Source organism: Lissotriton helveticus, chromosome 1_2 (genome assembly GCF_964261635.1).
Source record: "Lissotriton helveticus chromosome 1_2, aLisHel1.1, whole genome shotgun sequence".
Taxonomy (NCBI): Eukaryota; Metazoa; Chordata; class Amphibia; order Caudata; family Salamandridae; genus Lissotriton; species Lissotriton helveticus.
Genome location: NC_136058.1, coordinates 367,737,491 through 367,763,012, shown reverse-complemented (window position 1 = coordinate 367,763,012; position 25,522 = coordinate 367,737,491). Strand labels below are relative to the sequence as shown.

Sequence of the window (25,522 nt, the reverse complement as noted above, 5' to 3'; positions counted from 1 at the left end):
GTGGACGATATGATGAACGACCAGTGCAGATTCCTGCATCTGAATACCGGACATCAAGATTATATGCAGAAGATCCAAGGTTTCGCCAATGTATTCCATATTTGTTTCATCTTCTGTTTGAGAGTGACTTGTCTGGATTTTCTTATGCAGTGAACCATATACTAAAAAGTGGAGAACATTTGCAAAATGTTTCGGCAAAGGACTTTATGGATAAAGTCCAACAGAAAGATACTGTTTTGGAATCCCAGCTAATTAATCTCATGGCACGTCAGCGTGGTACTAATGAGTATTGGTACTGTTATCATGGGGAATTGAAATGTATGCTAAGAAACTTAGGAACTCCTACATGGTTCCTTACTCAAAGCTGTGCAGAGTGAGCTTGGGAAGATTTACTTCAATTTCCTCGAGAGGCAAATGCAAACATAGAAAATATAGAATACAAGACACCTGGGGAACTGTGCTCTTTGGATCCAGTTAATGTATGCAGGTATTTTAATCATAGATTTGAAGCTATGATGTCTTTTATCACAAATAAAAAAAAGATCCTCTTGGAGAGGTTCTGGATTTCTTTTGGAGAAAGGAGTATCAAGCAAGAGGTGCTCCTCACATACATATGCTGCTATGGATCAAATATGCCCCCAAATTTGGAACAGATTCAGATGACACAGTGATGAGTTTTATTCAACAATATTCTACATGTGCTGTACCAAAAAGTACAGAAGAAAAGAATTTAAGACATCATGTCTTACAGTTTCAAACCCATCGTTGTGGAAAATACTGCCGTCGAAAGTACAAATCTAAGGATAAGTTCTACACAAAAAGACGATTTGCATTTCCACGTCCACTATTATCAAAAGGAAGAGTGAACAATTTTATGCCATCTTTGCGACATACTGTCACAAGAAAATCACCGAAAAATACCTACAACTTAAGAGAAAATGAAGAGTCAAAATACATAAATAACTGTAACCCAGTCATTTTATCCATGTGGAATGCTAACATGGATATTCAATATGTTGCAGACAACTCCATTGCTGTGGCTCGATATGTAACGTCTTACATTACTAAATCTGAAAAGACGGAACTAAAGGAAAGGTGGGAAGAAATTTCTCATGAAAAGAGCCTAAGTAAGAAATTGGACAGCTACAGTTTGAAGATGTTGTCTCATTGAGAAATCGGAGCATATGAATGTTCAGATCGCTCATCATCTGCAAGTCTGTACTCCAAATCTAGAACAATCATTTGGGTGAGTTTAGGTCTTGGAAGAACACGAAACCGAGTTTTGAAATCTGTAGAAGAAATTGAGTATTTAGCAGAGCGAGAACCAGACAGTACAGATATTTTGAAGACAAATATGTTGGATACATACTATCCAAATAGAAGTAATCATCTTGAGAACATTTGTCTCTATGAAGTACTGCAAAGCTATACTTTTAAGAGGAATATTACAGAAGATATCAATAAAAGAGTATATGCTGTGATTAGATCTGAAGGATGTTTAGTGAAACAAAGAAAAGGACATTTGATTAATCACCGACAACTGAGTTGCGAAACTCCTGACAAAAGGGAACTTTACTATTTAGCTCTTTTTCAACTCTTTAAGCCATGGCGTACAGAACTGGAACTACTTGGAGATTTTGACAGTTATGAAGATTTATTCATCGCAACTAAAAATACTATAGAATGTCCTGTTTTTACAAATGATCTGAAAATGTTGAACGACGAAATACAGATAGAAGCTACAATTGCAGCAGAGATTGCTAGAGACAGTTCTCAAGACAGTCAAAGTTCTGCTTCGTTGAGTCAGGATCCACTAGGAGAACTAATTATTCAAAATGAAGCAGCAACTGCCATGGATGAGGTGGAAACAGCAATGCAACAAGCTCAAGAGGATGTAATAAACTTAGAAGAATTGGAAAAACAACTAAATGTTGAGCAAAAACAAATATACGATCAAGTGACAAAACAGATGGAGCATGGTTTATATCATGAGAAAAAAGAGTGCTCATGTATGTCATTTAAACCTGTCCGACTGTACGTGAATGGAGAAGCAGGAACTGGAAAAAGTTTTCTAATGAAAGGAATTGCAACTTATCTACAGAAAAGAACTGAGTTGTCACTTTCTTGTGTTGTTACTGGTCCAACTGGGTTGGCAGCACATAACATTAAAGGGATTACTTTACATCGTTTATTGATGCTGCCAGCAGAGCATGAAAATAAATTAGAAAACCACAAGCTATCTGGAGAAGCTTGTTGTGAAGTTTCTAGAGTCTTGAAAAAATGAAACTTCTCATTATTGATGAGGTAAGCATGGTATCAAATGTAATGCTTGCCTTTGTGCATTTAAGAATGCAACAAATCCTTAAAACAGAGTATGATGTGTTATTTGGAGGCAAACACGTCATAGTTTTTGGAGATCTACTACAACTAACTCCTGTGAAAACAGTTACACATGAAGACACCAGAAAGTGCCTGGGAAGCATTGGAAATGTTAATATTTGGTCATATTTTGAATATTCAGAACTCATTACAAATATGCGACAGACAAAGGACGCTGATTACAAAAGTATTCTTGAAGATATAAGAATTGGAAAAGTGAAAGAGGGAGCCCATTAACCTTGATCAGGTCTATGTTGTTACGGACTTGATCCGTTTTTGTTTTCCACGCCAGTAACTTCCCAGCTCCCTCCCCATATTCAAAATGTGCAATTTTACTGGCATCCCAACTTTCTTGTACTCGTTGATTGAGTATCGAAGCTAGTTGAGCCTTTAAAGTAAGTAGCCTGCCCCGCAAGGGAGTTTGATCAACCTCCACAGAGGCAGAGGCAGAGCTGGCATCGATGTCCAACTGAGTCCTAACTATATTTGCCTCTACTGAAGCCACAGCCTCCCTGTACACCCGCCTCCTATAGGACATTTACCAGTTATAAGGCCTCTCAAGAATGCCTTCAAAGAGTCCCATACTACTGCCATGCCAGATGAGCCTATGTTTGTTTCTAGAAAAAAGGCCACCTCAGTCTTTAGAAAGGTAACATCTTCAGGGTGAGATAGGAGGGCACGGTCAAATGACCAAGACCTAATCGGAGTAAAGGAAGTGATCGTGAGATCCAACAAGACTGCAGAATGATCTGATAAATGCTGCGGGAGATATTGGATGTCATCAACAGCATCTACCAATCTCTGATTAATTAATATAAAATCAATCCCGGACTGGTGATGATATCTATAATTTCTAAAGGAGATACCCTGCTGTTGCCCTGCTCTTAACCTCCAAATGTCCACATAGCCATATTGCTTCATAGCATCCAACAGATAAGACCTTGATTTAGATGGTATCCGGGATCTGTTATTATGTGATTTGTCTAGGAGTGGGTCTAAGACAATATTAAAATCACCAGCAAATATCACAGGCTCAGGAAACGACAAGAGATGCGAGAATATGCCTTCCAAGGATGATGGGTCATCTTGATTGGGTCCGTAGTACCCTACAATAGTCAGTTGAGCCCCCAATATTAACAAAGAGGCAATAACCCATCTTCCTAATGGATCCACCATCGAATCCAAAACTCTAACCCTAAGTTGCTTCTTAAACAGGAGAGAAACTCCTCTAAAGGTCAGAGACTGCGATGTTGATATTGCAAAATCGATCCATTTATTCGCCTTCAGCAAAACATCAATCTCAGCTTGGATCAAATGGGTCTCTTGTAATATAATAACATGTGCATCTGAATCTCGAAGATACTGTAACAGCGTTCTGGCCCTAGACTTAGTACGGAGGCCATTAACATTCCAAGACAGTATTTTTAATCTAGTCATAGCCCTTATCCCAAATCCCACACCATCCTAATTTGATACCGGAGGCGACACAATACCGCCCATACGATGAAGAGAGTGGTATTTCGATATGCAAGCACCAGAAGCTAACCATAGTTGCTAAAGTTCGGCAAATGAGGAATTTTACATATATTTTTTCCCCCACCCTAAACCCGTGGACCCCCCCACCCATGGAGAACCCTCGGTGTATCTAACCGGATGAAGTCCAGTTGATGGCACCCCTACCTCAGGCTCCCGCTACCCCACTCTTCCTGTAAACCTTAATAAGTAAGAAGTTTTCCCTATCACTCCCTCCCAAATGTGAATGAACCTAAGAAAGAGGAAGAAAAAAAAAACAAATAATGTAAGTAAAATAAATTTGAGCTGTGTATTCTATGGATAAATTGTATATTTTCTTACCTATATTGGAATTTTTATGTTTTAATGGAAAATGTCTATTTTCCCTTTTTTTTTCTTTTTTCTTTTCTCTCAGATCATCAATCCCTTCGTATTACTTACTTATATTCTAGGATTAGGGATAAGAAGTAACTACCTAGGGGAATGATAACAATGTACAATGTATTTAGCCCAGATTTATACAAAAAGCCAAAGTCTATTTGCCCTTAGATCTACTACCCAGATCTAAAAGGAGCTCATCTGCCGCTTGGACTGATCTAATATTCATCATCTTATTGTTATACATGACTTTTAGAGAAGCTGGAAACATCAATTGAGCAGTTGCCCCCAGCTTCCTGAATGCTTCCAATCGTTTCCCGAACTCCCACTGCTTCTCTAATGTAACTCTGGATAAGTCCGACCTAATAAGAAAAATGAAACCCTTGCCAGGTAGGGACTTTTGCTTCAGAGCTAGGTTTAAGATCTGTTCTTTAAGGGCATATGTGTGAAAATTAACAAGGATCTTGCGTGGTTTGGTCCTCTGTGGGTTATGTCTAAATGGGTCCCTATGGACTCTCTGGATATCGGTTGCCAGCTCGTCCAAAGACTTATCCAAACATAATGTTTCCTTCAACAGATTCACGACATATTTCTTGATATCAGCACCTTCCGATCCTTCCGGAATATTAAGGATGCGGATGTTCCCCCTTCTGACGTTGTTTTCCAACACTTCCATCCTATCTAACAGGGCCGAGTCCTCCTTCTTAAGGCTATTAATGTCCTCCTTTGCGTTATCTAAGTGAAGAGACATAGCAGCCAATGATTCTTCCAGAACCCCCGTCCTAGATGACAACCCATCGATCTTACTATCAAGGGATTCGCAGTAACTCCTAATTTCCAACTGGATAGCAGTGGATTCCTCAAAACCCCTCTTGATATCTTGAGATAGGGTTGTAAACATTGCCAGTAGGGAGGCTGCTGAGATGCTAGCCCTTGGCTCACTCAACAAATTTGAAGATACATCCACGGATGTTGCTGACACTGCGGCGGGGGCCAAGGCAAAGGGTAAAGCAGGCACGATAATCTGCTGCAGTGAGTGGGGTACTTGATCTAATTTTTCAACTTCCGACCCCCCCTGCCCTGGATAGCTGGATCCCACAGTGTCAGAAGCCTTGGGGAGACTCCTGCCATTCTGCGCTGAATCCTGTGCTAAGTCATGAGTGGTACAAGCATTACCGTCACCCTCTTGCAGCCTAACACTACTAATGGCCTGTTTATAAGTAGAAAGGTCAACAATACGTGTAGCTACAGGATTAGTAGCTAAATTAGATGCAATTTAGTTCTTTGAAATAGAGGCATCAGCTGCCTGCCCGACTGTCAAAGCACCACCTAAGAGCCCATCGACGCCTTCCTCATAGTTCTCAAAGTCTGTAGATGGTAAAGGTAAAGGTAAACCAGTGTCCAATGAAGTTAAGCCAATAGCTGATAGAGACAGCACGCCCTCAAGGGTACCAACTTCTAAGACTGGAGGAACTGATGTAGCTGCCGGGGCGGAAGCCTGGTGCGTTAAAGTGCTTTGGGTCTGTATATGGGAATTAGCATTTGGGGGGACTAATGGTTCCTGCTCTAGCTCCATCTCCGAAGATATAGTTGTGGGCCCCCCTATAAAGGTAGTCTGACTCTCAGCTAGGTGAAGCACCTGTGGTACCACTTTAAAATAAGCTCGTAGGGATGGTGTAAATTTTGCCCCTACATCAGCCGCAGCGGTAGGATTGCGTTTAGTGTTAGGTTTCCCTCTAGCACTTTTAGATTTCACCTCAGTCGATAGGTAAGAAGAAGCTCTCTCACCTGAGAGTGGTGATAAATGGGTGCCACTTGCTGATTTTGCAGTCGGGCAGGGATCTCTCAGCCGTGCTTTAGCCAGCACTTTGCCCTTGCCCCTTTTACGACTGCCTCTCTCCTTACCTTTGGGATGCTGGAACTGCTGGGCATACAAACCTTCCCCTTCCGAGGCTGCTGAATCCTCAGAGTTTAAGCAGGACGCATTTCCTTCTTTCACCTTTTTCTCTACTCCGGTGCTACAGAGCGCCACCATGTCCACGTTCACTCCCCTCCACAATGCCTGGAAGATTAGACTCGCAAGACCGAGCCTTCGTGGCAGCAATTGAAGTTTTATGCAGCAAGCTGCGAGCTTTTCTCCCACGCCGCAGCTCCAGGGCAGCCGTCAACCACTGCCAATGTATTAACCGGGCAGCAGCTACTGTAGGCAAAACTTCAGAACACGAAGGGGCACACACAGCTTTAGCAGCGGTAACTGAGGGATCTACAGCAGCCCTCTCTTCCCCAGAACCGGACCAGAAAACTCCGAGCACAAAGCCCGTCATAGACAACATAGACAGACTCCCACCTGGGTAGGTGAATCAACGCCGGTCGGAGTTTTTTTTTTCAGCGACAAAAATGCAAAAAAAGAGAAAACACAAGGCAGTTTAAGCTAACAGTTCATCATACAATTAGCAGTATGATAGTACCAGGGAAACTCCACTCCATAGCGTTATTAAAGGCTCAGGCAAGGTAAACAGGAGCATAACTCACGGAGCACCACGGCAGCTCAACCGTTTGCCGCCATGTTCTCCCTTCACGTTGTCTTAGTTCTCTAGGTTAATGGGCTCCCTCTTTTGTTAGACGTCGATATTAGGTCAGCCTTTAGGGACTTTTACCAATTCATTTATTTAGAGGACAAGAGGCCTGAATTAGGTAACATCAAGCACTGGCTTAGTAAAATAACCCTCCCGAGTCTCTCAGAAGATCAAAGTGCTATGTTGGAAAGTAGAATCACTGAGGATGAAGTGAGGGAAGCCATTCGGTCTGCTAGGAAGGGGAAGGCATCAGGGCCGGATGGTCTCCCGGCTGAACTATATAAAGTTTTGGAACAGGAGTTTGTCCCCTTTCTAGAAACTTTGTTTAATGAGATCTTACTGAATGGTATGCGACCTCCAGTTTCATGGGATAACGCTTCCATAACAGTAATTTTAAAACCTGGGAAGTCGTCATCTGCTTGTGCCTCATATCGACCTATTTCGATATTAAATGGGGACTATAAGATATTCTCTTCAATCTTGGCTAAGAGATTGGCACTGGTCGCTCCTTCCATCTTACATAGTGATCAGAAAGGGTTTGTCAAGGGAAGGCAGCTCTACGAGTTAACTATTGATCTAGTTGGAGCAATAGATCTTGCAGTATTACATTCTCTCCCACTGGCGGTGCTCACGTTGGATGCCGCTAAGGCCTTCGACAGGGTCAATTGGCTATACCTGTCGGAAGCCTTGGCCAAGTTCGGCGTAGGCGAGAAGTTTCGACAGGCCATTCACCTTCTCTACCAAAATCCTAGTGCCTCTGTCTTGGTCAATGGTGCATTATCGGATTTTTTTTTACCATCACCAGGGGAACGCGGCAGGGTTGCCCGCTCTCTCCACTCCTGTTTGACTTGTATGCTGAACCTTTCGCCCAGACTTTGAGGGATAACTTTGACATCAAGATGTTCGCATACAGGGGGTGGAAGGGAAAGGTGGCACTCTATGCCGATGATATTCTCATTTACACCTCTGACCCATCGTCGGCCCTTCCTGAAATATTTAAGTTGGCTTCAGAATTCGGGGAGGTGTCAGGGTATGAAATTAATACACTAAAGACCGAAATGCTGATTTGGAACATCGACCAGAGCTCTTTATGCTGTAGCATTCGGCCGGGTAAAGGACTGGGGTATTTGGGACTCGATATTGTAACCGATTTAGATCATATCGCTTATATAAACTTCTCAAAAGTGGCAAAGGAATGCCGTAAGCTGCTTCAATCATGGGCTCATTTGCCACTTTCTTTACTGGGTAGAGTTAACCTTGTCAAAATGTCAATTTTTCCCAAAATTTCATTTTTGTTTAATACTATCCCGCTATATTTTGATACTTCCCTTATTAAAAAACTTCAATCTGATATTAGTATCTTTATTTGGAACAAACGTCTCCCAAGAATTTCCTGGAAGAAACTCAGGAGACGTAGGGAAAAGGGAGGTCTTGCTGCCCCCGATCTTCAGGCTTATGCCTAGGCTTTTCAGCTATCTCACGCCAGGGTGTTATTAAAAAAAACAGCAGGTTATGGAGTAGGGTCCCTTTATCTAATGTTGCTGAAGGCAGAAGGTGTGGCTCAGTCCGGATTTCTTTTTAAATGTGGGGATCCCAAGTTCTTTAAAAAAGTAAAACTAGGGGGGCGTGGCCAACTGCCGAACATGGCGGCAGCTTAACTCGGGAGCTCCGCAAGGCTGACCGGCCCGCATAACTATCCGACCACTTATCCGCTCTTCAGCCCGCCCGAAGGGGTGAGATCGGTTCCGGAAACCAAGCGGCGCACATTGAGCCGCCCCCGGTGGCAATCCGACACCGGGAAGTGCCGGGTTCGGCGACGGCAAAGTGGGGCCTCCGCCTGACCGGCAGCACCGGCCTGGAGTACGGGCTGTGCCCGGCCGGAAGTCCACCATACCCGGCGGGGAGACATCGGCTCTGCCCGGCGCCCGCACCCTGCAATCAAAAGACGGGACCGGCGCGGCATCTGACCAGCGCGACAGCCTGACCATACCTGCGGCACTGAGGTCTCTTCGCGAACAGGACGTCCTCGGGAGAGGAGGAATCCTTACAACGCGAGGGGGCCATTTTGAGGCTGCGAGACCGGGCTGACCCCCACACACACGCCGAGGTAGAGCGGGAGGCGCCTGGACCCGCGCGGCCCCCCCCCTGCAGCTCGCCATATTTGACTCTGGCCCAGGACTGAGTGGGGACGGAAGGGCGCTCATAGCCTGGAAGCGCCTGCACCCAAAGCGCCCATACAGGAATAGGACACGGCGGTGAGACCCACGTGGAGGGGGCACCGCCATATACGTAATCGAATTTTAACTGCGAGGAGCCAATACTCCAGACATCACCAGAGGCGAGTCTCGGCCTCATATCGCCGCCACCTGCAGTGCCCACGGAGGTGAGGGTCGCTCTCACGGGGGCATACACAGAGACACCCCAAGCAGTTTACGACGCGGGCCTGGCGTCAGGGGGCTGCGGTGCGTCACAACCTGCATTCCTACATTTGCGACAACGGCACGCGCCCAAAGAGACTAGGGAAGCGGTGAAAGGCTGTACCGGGGCCCGCTAGACGGATCGGACGGTGCAGCGCTACACACAGCGTCATGACGGGCAAAAACACGAGGCACACAACGACGCAGGCGAAGCTTGATAAATTCGCATATGCCCAGAGTGGACAATCGCAGGGGCCTGGGCGTCATTCCACCGGTGCGTCCGCAGACGCGAATGGGGCTGGGAAAGTCACACTGGAGGCCATAATGAAGACCCTCACTGAGGTCCAGGCGACGGTGGGCACCATCTCCACTGAAGTGAACCTACTGAGAGCGGATTTTAAAAAGATGTCTGAGAGGGTGTCCCAAGTGGAGGTGGTCACAAAATCACTCATTGAAGACACCTCGGATCTACAGGTGGCGGTGGAGCGACTGGACAAGACCACCAAGCAACTACAAGCGAAACTGGATGACCAGGAAGGGCGCTCACGGAGGAACAACGTCCGCATCCTGGGCCTTCCGGAATCGGAGGGGAAGGGCGCCATGGACCTCTACATCGAGGACCTTGTCAAGACCAAACTGCAGCCCAAAGGCCTGTCCAACTTCTTCTCCGTTGAGAGGGCACACCGGGTCCCTGGGGGAACGGCCAAACCAGGAGCCCCACCACGGCCGGTGTTGGCTAGACTCTTCAACTTTAGGGACAGGGACGCTATCCTGCAGGCAGCCAGGGTGGCACCGCCTGTAAAAGTCCAAAACTCTACTCTGGCCTTTTTCCCGGACTACACGGCCGAGGTGGCCAGGCGCCGGAAATCCTTCACTGAAGTAAAAAAGACACTGCGTGACAGGGGCCTAATCTACTCGATGCTCTTCCCCGCCAGACTGCGGATTGTAGCTGAGGGAAAGACGTGGTTTTTCGACACGCCTGAGGTGGCACGAGAATGGCTGGATGGCTGGAGGCCGGTGGGCAAATCGCAGCGCCCACACAAAGAACACCAAGCCCGCCGCAACGAGAGGACGCCGGAACGCCGGGCGGACAGCCCAACGTCCGAACAAGGTGCAGCCGGGGGACTGGAATCTGATCTTGAGAGGGATCCGTTTGACTCCGGACAGCCTAATGTGGGTTGATTACCTGAACTGAGTATATCATGATTTGGACACAGCCCTTGGGACTTCGGACCGATGGAACTGAGTAGGGCGGGCTCTGGCCGGTGCCTGTAGGGGACTCACCAACCCCACAAGCAAGTAAGACTAGATGGGGAGGGAACGAAAGCACTCTGCCAAGTTGGGGATGCGGGCGGGATTTCGTCCGTGGAGCAGGGGAGCAGGGAGGGGGTGGGGGGGGGCAGACTTGCACTGTTACAGTTAAAGTTAAGGTAATTGGTCATCATTCTGAATGTACAGGGCACAGTTACACTACTAGTCATCTACGCCAGGTATCATGGCGTGCGGTTCCGCACACTGGCCTCACCACATTGTTGCCCGTTAGCATCTTGGGTATTGAACACAAATGGCACACCAAGCACAAGTAGCACCCACTGAGGACGCCCCTGTAACGACACTGGTGCCCCCACTGAAGCTACTTACATGGAACGTTCGGGGGCTGGGGGACAAAATCAAACGTGGTTTGGTACTGCAAACCATTAAGCGCCATAAATCTGAACTGGTGCTACTTCAGGAAACACATTTAGCGGGGACCACCTGCAAAGCACTGAATAGGCGTGGCTACACCATGGCAGTCCACTCCGAATTCACCACGGGATCCAGGGGTACCGGGATACTCCTTAAGAATAACTCATCCTTTCTGGTCACTAGCCACAAGACAGACGATCAGGGGCGTTTTGCGGCAATCTCTGGCCAGTGGGAGGGGAGGGCCTTGAATGTGGTATCTGTGTACATCCCCCCAGCGCTTCATTCTACAGCGCTGCCGGCTCTTGGGCAGTTTCTCATCGATCTCCCGGAAGGTGATATGATCCTGGGGGGAGACTTCAATGCTATCACAGACCCCCTATTGGACACATTTCCCATACGGAATCGCCAGAGGGGGAATGCCACGCTTCCTGGATTTCTGACTGCCATGGGTCTCACGGATGTATGGCGTCACTTACACCCCACAGAGAAGCAATACACGCACTACTCAGCCCCCCACGATAGCCTTTCACGTATTGACTACTTTTTCTCTCTAGGGGTGGGATTAGGCTCCATAGAAGGGCTAGACATCCTACCGAGGGGCATCTCTGACCACTCCCCAATCTCACTTCACCTTTCTACCAAAGAACGAAAACGTGCTAGGATGTATCCAATATATCCCCACTATCTGCAGGTTCCTGGGATTAGGAAACAACTTAAATTGACTACCACACATTACTTTAGTGAGAACACGGGTTCGGTCTCCTCACCCTCGGTGCTGTGGGAGGCGTATAAAACGGTCTTCCGAGGGGCATCCATATCGGCAATTACGGGGCATAAACGGGACTCTAGAGCTGAACTGGCTAATTTAGAGCTGGCACTGCACACGGCGAATAATGCTCACATGGCCGACCCCACCCCTACCACTGCACATGAGTTGCAACTACGACAGCAGCAGCACCTGGCACATCTCACTACAATCACTAAGGGGCACCTCGCGAACACCGCACACCGCATATATGATGTGGGAGATAAGGCAGGGAGGCTATTAGCATGGCTGGACAAAAGGGGCGGCAGCAACAGGGGGATACAACGATTATATGATGCTAGGGGCCAGCTGCAGACCCACCCGGAGCGGATAGTACAAGCCCTAGCGCACCACTTCAGGGAGATATACACGCCGACACGAACGGTCACGGAACAAGAGGCCATGGCGTCACTCGACCACATTTCTGTCCCTGTGCTTACTCCTGAAGCGCGGGAAGAGCTTGATACAGATTTGACGGAGGGGGAGATTCAGTTAGCGATCCAGGCGTTGCAATCCGGTAAGGCTTTGGGCCCAAACGGTATCCCTGTGGAGTGGTATAAGGCGGTGGACTCGATACTGGCCAAGCCTCTCTTGGACATGTACATAGAAAGCGTGGAGACGGCACTGCTTCCGCTCGACCAACGCACAGCCACTATTGTGGCCATTCCCAAACCCTCCAAACCACCAACGGACTGCGCCTCGTACCGTCCCATTTCTTTGCTCAATGCGGAAGCAAAGATCCTGGCGAAACTTCTGGCCGTTCGTCTGACCAAGCATTTGAGTGCCCTGATCCACCCCGACCAATCAGGCTTCATGCCTCACAGGAGCACAGCGCTGAACTTACGAAGGGTGCATGGGGTGTTGGCGAGGGCACATCTTCTCACGGACCAGGCTGTGATACTCTCCCTAGACGCAAAAATGGCGTTTGACTTGGTGGAGTGGGAGTACCTCTTTGCTGTTCTGACCCGAATGGGGTTTGGCCCCAAGTATCTTGCATGGGTCCGATTACTCTACGCCTTGCCGATGGCGCAGGTGGCTGCAAACGGTCACATATCATCGACCTTTCCACTGGGGCGGGGAACCAGACAAGGGTGCCCGCTATCGCCCCTTCTGTTTGCATTGGTACTGGAACCGTTGGCGGTTCTGCTTAGAGCAACGCCGCTGTTCCGGGGAATCGCTTGGGAGGAGGGGTGGGAGGACAAAGTCTCCCTATATGCGGACGACATGCTGATCTACATGACCGGACCGAACGAAGGGGTCCCTGCCCTGTTGACTCTTTGCGATGACCACGGTAGGGCATCGGGCTATACCCTGAACTGGTCTAAGTCCGTGCTCTATGTACTCAAGGGCCCGGATCCAGTGCTGCCGGCAACCTGTCCCCTTAGGATAACCACCACCTCTTTTAAATACCTGGGTATTTTTGTGTCTGCCGATGCTACGCGGTTTTCCACCGAAAATTTGCAGCCGCCTTTGCAACGCCTGCGTGCAGATGTCCGATACTGGGCTGCGTTACCGTTGACCCTCATAGGCCGCGCGGCACTGTATAAAATGATGGCTCTCCCAAGGTTTCTGTATGTGCTCGAAAATTCCCCTTATGTGGTAAACCCACGTTACTTCCGGCAGGTCGCGGCATTAGTTTCCACTTTGCTTTGGAGTGGTGGCCCGGCACGGATAGCACAGAGTAAATTGGTAAGGAGCTGGTACGAGGGGGGAATCGCGCTGCCTGATCTACAACTGTATTACTGGGCGTCCCAGCTTAAGGTTATTAATCATTGGATACACGTCTCGCGGGCAGACCCCGCGTATAAGGCGGACTGGTCGCAACTGGGGACTGAAGGTATGCTTTCAGTGCTGTACAACCACCCGCAAGTGAGGGCCCTGCTTGGCCCAACGCTTCACACGGCGACAATATGGCATGCGGCGCAGTCACGTCTGGGGTGGAAGGGTAAAATCACCAGGCTAACTCCGTTATGGGACACAAAAACACTGGGCGCCCTGCGGACATGTAAAGGGTTCGAGAGATGGGATGCCATAGGGATCTCAGTGGTGGGGGACCTCTGGGACAAGGGCACGGTGGTTCCTTTTCCACAGCTTCAACAGATGTACGGCATGGGTCCCTCTGAGACGTATCGCTATGTACAGATCAGGCATGCTCTCTTGCAAGCAATCCCACCAGACACCACACTCCCAGAATCATCACCACTGGAGGACAGGCTACTGACAGAATTTATGGAACAGAAAGCGACCTCACTCACGTACAAAAAACTGATTAATAACCTGCCAGACCCCACACAGAGACTTAAAGAAAAATGGGTGGATGAATTGGGTGAATTGGATGAGACAGAGTGGAACGAGGCGCTTGCCTCACCGCGAGAGGTAGGCATTTCGGCCGGATTCCGCCTAGTGCAACTCAAAATTTTACATCGCACCTATTATACCCGAACTCTGCTGCATAGAATACAAAGGGCACCACACCCATACTGCCTCAGGGGTTGCGGGGAGGAGGGAACTCTCCTCCACACGATATGGGAATGTCCACAAATAAGGGAACTTTGGAGACAGATTATGCGTACAGTCTCACAGGCCATCAATGTATCTGTCCTACCGGAACCCCGTAAGTGTCTGCTGAATGTCTGGGATCCTACGGACCTAAATAGGTATGGACGATTGTGGGTCACACTGGCGGTGACAGTGGCCAAGCGGGACATTGCGCAGAGATGGGGGGCCCCAGAGGTGCCGACGGTAGCGGGGTGGATACGAAACATGGACCTCCTCATGGTGAAGGAAAGAGCAGTATATGTATTGAGGGCATGCCCTCGCAAATGGAATGGGGTGTGGACGCCGTGGAACAAATACAGGGGGGAACCATGCGAGGCCCTGCCAGAGGGTGAGGACTCAGACTCTGAGGAGGACGAGGAATAGTGGCAAAGGGTGTGCCAACACGATACTGGGGGAGGCCGGGAGGAGGCGAGAACACAGCGCTACCTTGGGCGAAATGCTGAGTAACTGAACCTGTGAACAACTGTATGTGGCTAATCGCAATAATGTGCTCAATGATGACCTTAGTTGGATTTTTAAGTTTTAAAGTTTTATGGTTTATCTACAGTTACGTATTGTTGAACTCAAAGGGATATGCCAGCAGTGCATTTTCAGGGAGTTACTTATGGTAAGATACAACCTTGGGCCATGCTTTCAATATGCTTGTCTTTCCTACATGTTCCAGTGCATGGCAATTTTAGTCACTGATAGGTGCTGACGCTCGATCTGTTAAGTTCCTTTCATTAGTTGACAATTGATATTGATGTACAATTGTGCTTAACGAATGCAAATGTCATTGTCTCCTTTTGTTTTCGTGCAAAATAAAGATTTAAAAAAAAAAAAAAAAAGTAAAACTACAAATTTTGCGAGGTATGGCTAGAACTTGTGCCCAGATAGCTAAGGCAATCAAATTAGGCTATTATGGCAGTAGAACACCTCTTTGGGACCTCCCAGTTGGCCCTTCCTGGCAAGATGACGCCCTTGCAATACCAATAAGAGAGGCAGGCTTGGAGGTTTGGGCGAATTATTCCATGAAGGCAATCTGCTCCCCTGGGACAGTTTAAGCAATAGAATTGGCTTGAATTTCTTCAGGCTTAAATACTTGCAAATTTCCAGCTGGTCTCGTGCATATTCTGCTCAGAATCAGCGGAGAAATAAACCTCCTTTGGGAGCATATAGTTATCTTGTAACACTATTAGTTGATAAACCTCCAATCAAAAAGGAGATCTCAGTCTGGTATAATTTAATTCTGGAAGAAATAGACGGTGAATTCATACTGCCGGATACACTTTGGTTCCTGTTTCTGCTCAACGTTAACTTGCAAGACCTTTGAAGCACGTCATGTAGAATGATGTGGGACATTGTGAAACCTGCATGGCTTCGTAGGAACCATCTATTTACCATTCATCGAGCTTACTATTCACCACTTAGGTTGTCAAAATTTTCATCTGGAAGTACAGTGACTTGTGCGAGATGTGGGCAATTGTCCGCTTCGGACACTCATATGTTTTTCGACTGCCCTCATCTGTCTCTTTTTTGGAACGATATAAGCAGCTGTCTTTCTGCATCGGTTGGCTCCAATATTGCCCTGAGTCTTGTATCAGTAATTTTTGGTCTTGTGGAAGGATTTCCCCCTTCTGAGAGGAAGCTCATTTTTTACTCTATTTTGCTTGCTAGGAGGGAGATATGCAAGAAATGGAAAGACCCTTCTCCCCCTACTATCACTGACTGGTATAATGCCACCTTGCAGGTCTCTAAATTGGACTTGGCCAGAGCATGTAACCCGGAGAAAACATCCTGCTGGCGTTTGTTGAGATGGGATCATTGAGTATCTGGGTTTTTTTTTCCCCCCCCCAGGTCCAATGATTAAGCCACTAAGCCCAGAAATATGGCAAAGCTGTATATAAATGCTTATACCAACATTCTGGCTGTACTACGGTTACCTCTGTATGGCTCTTATCCCGGTGATCGTTGTAGTTGAGGCTTAGTTGCTGAGGGACTAGGTTCAGGTTCCACTATTGTCCCCTCCAGTTGATATAACTGTGGCAGCACAAAGCTTTTTAAACTCAACAGATTGCTTGTTTAGAATTTGGGTGGCAACTAAGGACAAAAAAAAAAGAATTGGAAAAGTGAGTGAACACGGCAAAGAAGCTTTACAGGCACGATTACTTACAAATTTGTTTCCAAACGAAAATATTCTTCCAGAGAATATGTATAGAAAAATTGCAGTAAAGAAATCAGTGATATGCTTGATGCCCACTCTGCAAGAATGTTCAATATTCAATGAAAAAATTTTAAAGTTAGAAAATCAAGAAATTATAAAACTGGAAGCTATTGATAGAATAGAGCATGAAGGAGCTACTATTATTTTGTCGGAAAAGTTGTAGTCGAAATTGGATTCTTTAGAGACATCAATATCTAAAACTGCTGGTTTAGAAAAGAATCTATATGCATGTATAAATTGTCAGATAATTTTACGACGTAATTTACATGTGGAAAGATTTTTAGTAAATGGAGCAATGGGTAATGTTGTTGATTTTGTTAATTACCCAAATAGAGATGACATAGAATTTTTGAAAATCGCATTTGATGAAATTGAAGAAGTACTACAATTGAGTCGTTGTTCAGCTCGATTTTTGCTTGTAAAAAATGTATATGTCCGCCGAAAACAGTTTCCTGTTTGTTTGGCATATGCGGTGACTATTCATAAATCTCAAGGTTTAAGTGTAGATTGTGCTTTGGTGAATATTGGAAGTACTGTGTTTAAAGAGGGTATGGCATATGTTGCTTTATCTCGAGTCAGAACGTTATCTGGATTATACCTGATTGATTTTGTTGACACAAAGATTTGTGCAGATGTAAATTGAGTAAAAGAGTATAATAGGTTAAGAAGAGAACATGTTCCCAATTTACCTCAATATCCAGTATTTGAAAAGCGTGTGGTAAGTTGAAAAAGAAGATATGAGAAAAATTGTAGCGAGGTTGCAGAGAAAAGAAAAAAACTAGATGAACCAGTGATAGTAACCAAAAAGAAAAAGGATTTTATTGAAGAGGTTGTTGGTTTTCAGTTTGAAAACAGTTCTGGTGTCAACTGCTATGCTAATGTAGTGGTTAATGTTGGTTTTTTTCTTGAAACTTTACTACAACAAATTGTTGAAAATCGGGACACATTTTTTTGTTGTTTGTTGAATTTTGTGTTTGAGAAATGTAGTAGTGATAAAACTAAAATAGAAAATGTTTCTGATATTCGAAATGTTTTAGACATATGTTCTGGTTTAAATCAATTTTCACAGAATATTCAGCAAGATTGTCAGGAATTTCTAATGCATATGCTTGTTGTATTGCAAGATGAATGTATATATATTGAAAATCTTTTTGGCCTTTCTTATAAATGGCAACATGACTGTGACAATTGTTCGTTTTCAAGTAGCACTGAAATAGACACTGAAAGATGTATATATTTGACTTTACCAGACTGCAAATCAGTGTCTTTTAATAATCTAGTTAGAGAGGCAAATCAAAACATGGTCTGTACCCAATGTAACTCACAAATGTTATCAACATTATTTATACAAAGATATGGACAGTATGTCATTTTAATGCGGCAACGATGCAGACCTGATGGAAGAAAACTGACAACTTTAATAAAAGAAATTGTGGCTTCTCAACTATCAATAACAGGAAGAACTGTTGTAACTGTAGCAATTATTTTCCATGATGGTCCTTCTACAACATCAGGAGGACATTACACAGCTTATTTAAAATGTACAAAAGGCTGGACTCATTGTAATGATACTTCATTGATTTTTAAACAAAGTTTGCCTTATGACTTACCAAATTCTTACCTAGTGGTTTTACAACCCAAATTGTAGGAAAAATAATTGGCCTGGTAAAATTACTGCTGTTAAGAAAGGGTAGTCTGGTGTTGAAAAGTACTTTGTGAGTGAGGGTGATCAGGTTAAAAAAATTCTTGTAGTTGACGTAGAGGTAGCGTAAGTGTATCAGATAGTGGGTGATGTGGCTATCACAGGAGATGTTGATCATCAGTGAGGCAGAGGTGTTTTAGATTTGTTGTAGTTGTTGGAGATGTTGGTGACATTTTTTATTCCCTTGTAGAGGTTTCTTTTAATGATATACAGCTCCTTGGTAAGATAAAGGATGAGCAGAGTGTCAGCGGCATACCAGATGATGTTGAGATTCTGATAGCATGCTAGTTGTTTAAGGTTCTATGTACATGAGATATAGCATCGGGTGGAGGAATAACAATTGTTAGATGGTACAAAAGATGTTGGTGCTTTTGATTCAGAAGGTTGGGAAACGGACGCTTAAGAGTACTATTAAGTATTTTCCAAACTAAGGATTTCACACATACTATTTGGCCATGAGGAATGGTATTTGAGAAAAAAAAATGACTATTTCGGGTAAATGTTTGTACATAACTTTATTTAGAGTGTATAAAAAAGAAGTAATAATGTTTTGTTACTTTGTGATTGTTGGAGATATCCCATACTTACGTAAAGAATTGCTGTTAGAAAAAAACATTTAAGATATGTTTTTTTCAAATTTTTACATTCTTAATGAAAATGTTGAATGTATTTTTTAAAGACAATCTTATTTATTGTCTATTTTTTTGCCTGCTGTTATATGATGAGTACTATTGAACTCACTGTTGTCAGTGAAATTCAATATATTCTGAGAACAGCAAAATAAAATACATAACATATTGCACAAATTATTTTGTATTGTGAAATATATATTATAACTCAATACTTAATAGTACTAAATTTTTTCTTCTCTTCCACAGATATTATATTTATAAAAAATATATTATTAACTTTTCCTTACTTATAAGGTAAGTATGACAAGCAAAAAATACTTTCTCATCACTCTCTTACTTCTCTTTCCCTTTTTCACTTTCTTCACTCTGTCTCTTACTCCACTTCCTTTGCTCATCTAACTCTCCTTCCCTCACTCTCTTTACTTCCCTTAATTCACCTGTACACTCCTTCTCTCACCATCAGTACCCTTCCCTCACCCTCACTTACCTTTTCCTGCTCAGTCTTTCCTCTCTGTGACCCTCACTTCTCTTTTCTTTCTTCCTCCATCACTACCCTTCTTTTGCTCTATCCCTCACACTTTTCTCTCCCCCCTCACTCTCTTTCCTTCAGACCTTCCCTCACTCACTTTCAGTCACTCCCCTTCTCTTATTCCCTCACTTCCTTTTACTCACTTCCCTTCCTTTATTTCCTCCCTCACTCCCCTTTCCTCCATCCGTCCCTAAGTCTCTTCTGCTGTCTCAGTCACTATAACTGCCTAACTCCCTCACAGTCCCTCACTCTCCCTTTCTTTCTCTCTCTCACTGTCTCCCTCTCTCTCCACCAATCTTCCTTTTCTTTCCTCTCTCTTTCCATAAATTCTTCTCACACACTCACTACTTTTTCCTCTATCTTAATATGCTTCTTTTTCCCTTACTGTCACCGCCCTTCACTCAATCTCACTCCTCTTCTCCTACTTCATATTCTCCTCTCTGTGCATCACTCCCATTCCCTTTCACCTGCTCCCATTCCCTCACTCCCCCTCACTCTCTTTCCCTCACTCCATCCGTCAGTCCCCTTCCCTTACTCCCCTTTCCTCATTCACTTTTGCTAACTCCCATTCCTTTAGTCCCCCACTCCCCTTCACTCCATTTCTCTCTCCCTCTCTCCCTCTGTCTCACTCAGTCTAACCGCCTCCCTCCCTCTCAGTCACTCGCTCTCCTTCTCTTTCTCTCTCACTCTCTCTCTCTCTCTCTCCCTCACCCTTCCTGTCTTTCCCTTTCTGTTTCCTTTACTCCTACTTTATCCCTCAGTCCCCTTTCCTCTCTCTTAATCTCCTTCCTTCTCTCTCATTCCCCTTTTGTCACCCTCATACCCCTTCTCTCACTGTTACTGCCTTTCACTCACCCTCACTCCCCTTCCTTCACTCCCCTTTCCTCACTCCCTCACTCCATCTCACTTACCCCCCTTCGTTTATTCCTTCTCTCACTTTTTTTTCACTCATTTTTCTCTCCCTGTCTCCCTCTGTCTCACTCGCTCTAACTGCCTCACTCCTTCTCAGTTCCTTGCTCTCCCTCTCTCTCACTCTGTCGCTCTCTCTCCCTTACCCTTAATCTCCTTTCCTCTCTCTTTCTATCACTACTCCTCTCTTCCTCACTCACTTTCCCTCTCTCTTAATTTTCTTCCTTCTCCCTCATTCATCTTCCCTCACCCTCATACTCCTTCCCTAACTGTCACTGCCCTTCACTCCCCTTCCCCCTCTGCACTTCATCCTATCTGTATTTCTCACCCCTTCACTTTCCTGCTCCCTTTTCCTCACTCCCCCTCGCTCTCCTTCTCTCACTCCATTCCTTACTCCCCTTCTCTCACTTCCCTTTTCTAACTCCCTCCACCCCCTCACCCCACTTCTCTCTCCCTCACTCCCCATCTCTCACTTTCCCTTACCCCCTTTTTCTCATCCTCATACCCGTTCTCTCACCGTCACTCCACTTCTCTTATCTTCCTTCCCTTTACCCTGCTCTACTTCTCCCTCTCCGTCTCTTATTTCCCTTCCCTGTCTCCGTCCACTGCTCCCCTTTTCTCACTACCCCTCCCTCACTTTCCTTTCCTTACTGCCCTTCCCTTACTCTTTCACTCCCCTTACCGTACTCCCCCTACTCTTAGTCCCCTTGTTTCAGTCACTCTTTGACTCCCCTTTCCTTACTCACCATACTACCTTTTCCTCACTCATTTCCTCAGTCCCTTCCTCCCCTTCACTCAGTCATTTCATTCATCCATTTATACACTACACATTCATTTAAAAAAAAGTATGACACAGTATATAAGAGATATAGCTCTACTTTGAGAAGTGAAGTTAGTTCTTATAAGACCTTTTTTTGTCTTTTTTTGTTTTACATTTTTTTTGTTTTTTGAACAATTTTATATTTTTGGGGGGTTTTTTGTAACAAAAAAATAAACAGGTAACCAAAAAATGCCCAACAGGAACAAAAATAATTAAAGAAAAACATTAATTGCGGGGGCTTGAGTGCTGCCTAATCTTTACCACAATCAAGTCTATACTCTGCTCTCCATAGCACAAGATCTCATTGCAGAAGTTGTATCGTATGTGGACGTCCGCAAAATCCGGCCAGATGTCAAGAGTACTTGTGGATGGAGATGCTGCTGATGAAGACGTACTGGGGACAGCAGCTGTAGGATTGTCCCTCAAATGCTGAGTTGAAGCCTGAGCATAGTTGTTGGGATGAACATTCTTTAGATGCCGCATCATTGTATGGATACTAAAAGAATAGTGATTGGTGGGATCACCTCTTGATAGAACAGATCCACAGATGTTACAAGTCACCTTTGGGGCATTCACTTTTTTTGCCCTTCAGGGTATGACATTTTTTTCCAAATAAAAGACTCTTTTTTCTTCTTTACCTTTGGTTGTTCTGGTAAGTAGTCGACTTCAGAGTCTGAAGATTCCCGTGGCTTCTGTTCTGCCATTTTGAAATGTTGTAGAAAAATCCTGAAGATGCTTCTCCCAAAGAAGTGAAACAGGTTGTGAGGGAAGTGGGTGGGGTTTTTGAAGATTTGGAAAAGAAACTACTATAAACCAATCAAAAGTGTTGTTTTCAAGTCACATGACTTTACGTGCGTGCACGTTGCGCGACCGTCGCATATGAATGACATTTTGCCCGGTTTTCGTAAATGCTTTTAAAAACATGAAAAGAGGGCAGGGTAGAGACTTCCTGACCCCCTAGGCCTTCTCAGGGGGTCCCTGAAGGAACCAGAAGGGCAAAAATCATTTTTTTAAATCGCGAGGTGCGCGCACGTTGCGCGCACGTCAGAAAATAAAATACAGTTAAATAACAAGTTTGATTCTTTAGATGTTGGTTGGCTCTAAAAAGAGCCGTTGTGTTCATTGAGTATGTCTATATATAAAATGTATATATGTTTATATTCACTTAAAAAACTGTAGGTTTCACACACGTTATAGTTACGAATTAGCATTTAAAAAACCTTAGAAATACACTGAAAAAAACATAGATTTCACACACGTTATAGTTAGGAATTAGCATTTAAAAAACCTTGCACATGCACTGAAAAAACCATAGGTTTCACACACGTTATAGTTATAAATTAGCATTTAAAAAATCTTAGAAATTCACTGAAAAAACCATAGGTTTCACACACGTTATAGTTAGGAATTAGCATTTAAAAAACCTTGCAAATTCACTGAAAGAACCATAGGTTTCACACATGTTATAGTGAGGAATTAGCATTTAAAAAACCTTTGAAATTCACTGAAAAAACCATAGGTTTCACACACTTTATAGTTAGGAATTTGCATTTAAAAAATCTTTCAAATTCACAGAAAAAACCATAGGTTTCACACATGTTATAGTTAGCTGGACATTTCACTCATACAAAACCTTTGAAATTCCCCATTTATAGTTAGTTCAGCTGATGACGTCACATATTACCTCACTCATGACATGGTCAGTGACATCACTCATGACATCAATGATGACATCTCAAATGACATCACTGATGACATCATCCTTGAGACAGAGTGGCAGACCTCCTCTCAGCATAATATAACCTGTGATACACACATTCAAAAATAGAAACAAAAATTTTCTAAAAAATGGAGATACCAATACCAGTTACAACAACCTATTCAGTAATTCAAACATCTACATACAAATCCCCTCATTCACCATCAGTTCTATATAGCCACTCATACATGTACTCTCTCATCATATGTACTTATACACCTATACATTCTGTTACACAATAATACTTATCCATATAGTTACTCACACACATACTCACACATGCAAGTAAACCATCAAAAATCCATTTACTTGATTATACAGCTATATACACACCACTACTCTTACTTCTATAGAAACGTACACATACTTACTTTCTTAAATAATCAGTTATAGAAACACGTACTTATTTATACAGGAACTCTTCCAAACTCTCACTCTCATATATACTCAATTATATACATCAATACTCACATAGACTAGTTTAAAACATATGTAGTTACTCCTAAAGAAATTATTGAGACAGTCATTCACTCACTAACACACCCATACACACACTTATCCACCCATACAATCCTGCATACATGCTGTCTTCAAAAGACATACAAACAGTGACTCAGTCATTCATGCATCTATGCACTAAGTAATATCCCGCACCCACCCATAGAGACACTTATACTGATACTCAAAAAACCAACTAATAACCCATATACACACTCATATAGCTACTCACCAACCTATGCAGCCACTTATACACAAAGTGAGTGACTGATACAGGTATTGACATATTTAAACATTACTCACTAACCTATGTATTTGCTAAGATACACTTAATCAATCAGTTATCCAATCAATTTTACACAAACAGAATCATCCATTTAGACACTTATATACCCATTTATTCTTAAATCAACCTTTAGATATACATATATAAAACATATTTATTTTTCAGAAAGACACACATTCACTGGATGATGTCATCAGTGATGTCATCAGTGATGTCATTTGAGATGTCATCAGTGATGTCATGAGTGATGTCACTGACCATGTCATGAGTGATGTAATATGTGACATCATCAGCAGTGCATTGCGGTCGTGCGAGTGATAGTCAGCTGAACTAACTATAACGGTCGAATTTTAAAGGTTTTTTATGAGTGAAATGTCCAGCTAACTATAACATGTGTGAAACCTATGGTTTTTTCAATGAATTTGCAAGGTTTTTTAAATGCTAATTCCTAACTATAACGTGTGTGAAACCTATGGTTTTTTAACTGAATATATATATATTTATACATATCTATGTATGTATGTGTGTTTGTTTTGAAGATACTGCGTAGATGTTTTTCGACAACAAAAATATATCTATATAGTGGTATACATTATTGTATATGCTACGGGGTCCCTGCAAATAAGCAGGATTATTCAGTGCTTATGACTTTGATGAGTATACCCCTTGAAGAAAACTAGGGTTACAGGTAAGCAACTTATCCATATTCCTTTTACAACCGTGGTATATAAACTAGTGGCTAGTGTCTCAAGTAGCTAAGTTCTACCTTTTACAACCACGGTTATTCACCAGTGGTTATTGTCTCTATTACCTAAGTGCTTTGTCAAGCCATTTGATCTTGCCATTTGTATTCTTGTTTGAGTATAAAGATTTTACCTTCTTTCAGCACTGGTTTATTTACCAGTGACCGTTCTTTCATGCAGTTGTATGCTACACCTACCCTTTGGTCTTAAATTGTAGATCTTGACTTGGTATTGCCATTCTATTCAATTCTGTTTTCTAGTTATACTTTCAAGGACACATTAATATTTTTGGGCACACTATTTCCACAGATAGTTTCTATGGTGGCTCCATATTGTGGCGCAGAAGATTTCGCAGAAGAAACTGACGTCACATGCGCCGGAGGGGACTTATATGACTCCCCTGACATCATTCGACGTCAGCATGGAGTACAACGCCGCCCCCGTCGTGCAGTGGTACTGCTGAAGAAAGGTTTCTGGATCCATTCTGGCTCCTATGGAGTATTCAAAGTAAAGGAGTCTGCGGCTAGACAATGTCTCTACCAGATAATGCATTACCGAAGATAAGTAACTTGTCCTTTAATGATGTACTGAATGATTACTGTAAGTCATTTGATTAATCGTTTTTGTGGCGAATGGTGATATGTAATTTCTTTTCTCTGCACCCATTCTAGCTATCTTTTAAGCTGGCAGATTAACAGGTACCCCTGTGCAAGTGTTCAATAAAGATCTTTGTAAAATGTATTAACTGTGCATGTTACAAGTTAGAAGTACTAGCAGGTACTTGGGATTTGCCCCTGTTTTTAATTCTATATTGCAGATTTTAGATCTCTTGGGGAAGATTGTTTTGTAATAAATGTGTTCACATTGCTTTGCCAGACTGGGGTCTTGAGTGGCTCATGGGGGCACTGATCTGTTGTTTCCATCCATTTTTTAAGATGATAATGTTGTTCTGGCATATAGGACCCAAGTGCCCATTGTCGATCTAATGTGGTTTTCGATATATTGGATCGGATTTTGAAGTGGTAATCCTTTGTATTGATGGTACCTGCTTTCAATGCCATAGTAAGTATGTTCTCTTTGAGGAGTAGGTTCTGAAATGTACAAGTATTTTTTTTGAGGATTTTTCCTT

At 43.9% G+C, this 25,522-nt stretch overlaps 1 long non-coding RNA gene across 1 annotated transcript in view; it reads left to right on the top strand.

Moving 5' to 3' along the window:
• LOC144807933 (uncharacterized) overlaps window positions 1-25,134 on the top strand; it is a 579,343-nt gene extending 554,209 nt beyond the window's left edge. The window contains exon 3 of the long non-coding RNA XR_013606528.1: window positions 24,703-25,134. This is a non-coding gene — a long non-coding RNA (uncharacterized LOC144807933). The remainder of the gene's footprint in view (window positions 1-24,702) is intronic.
• The last annotated feature ends 388 nt before the right edge of the window (window positions 25,135-25,522 follow it).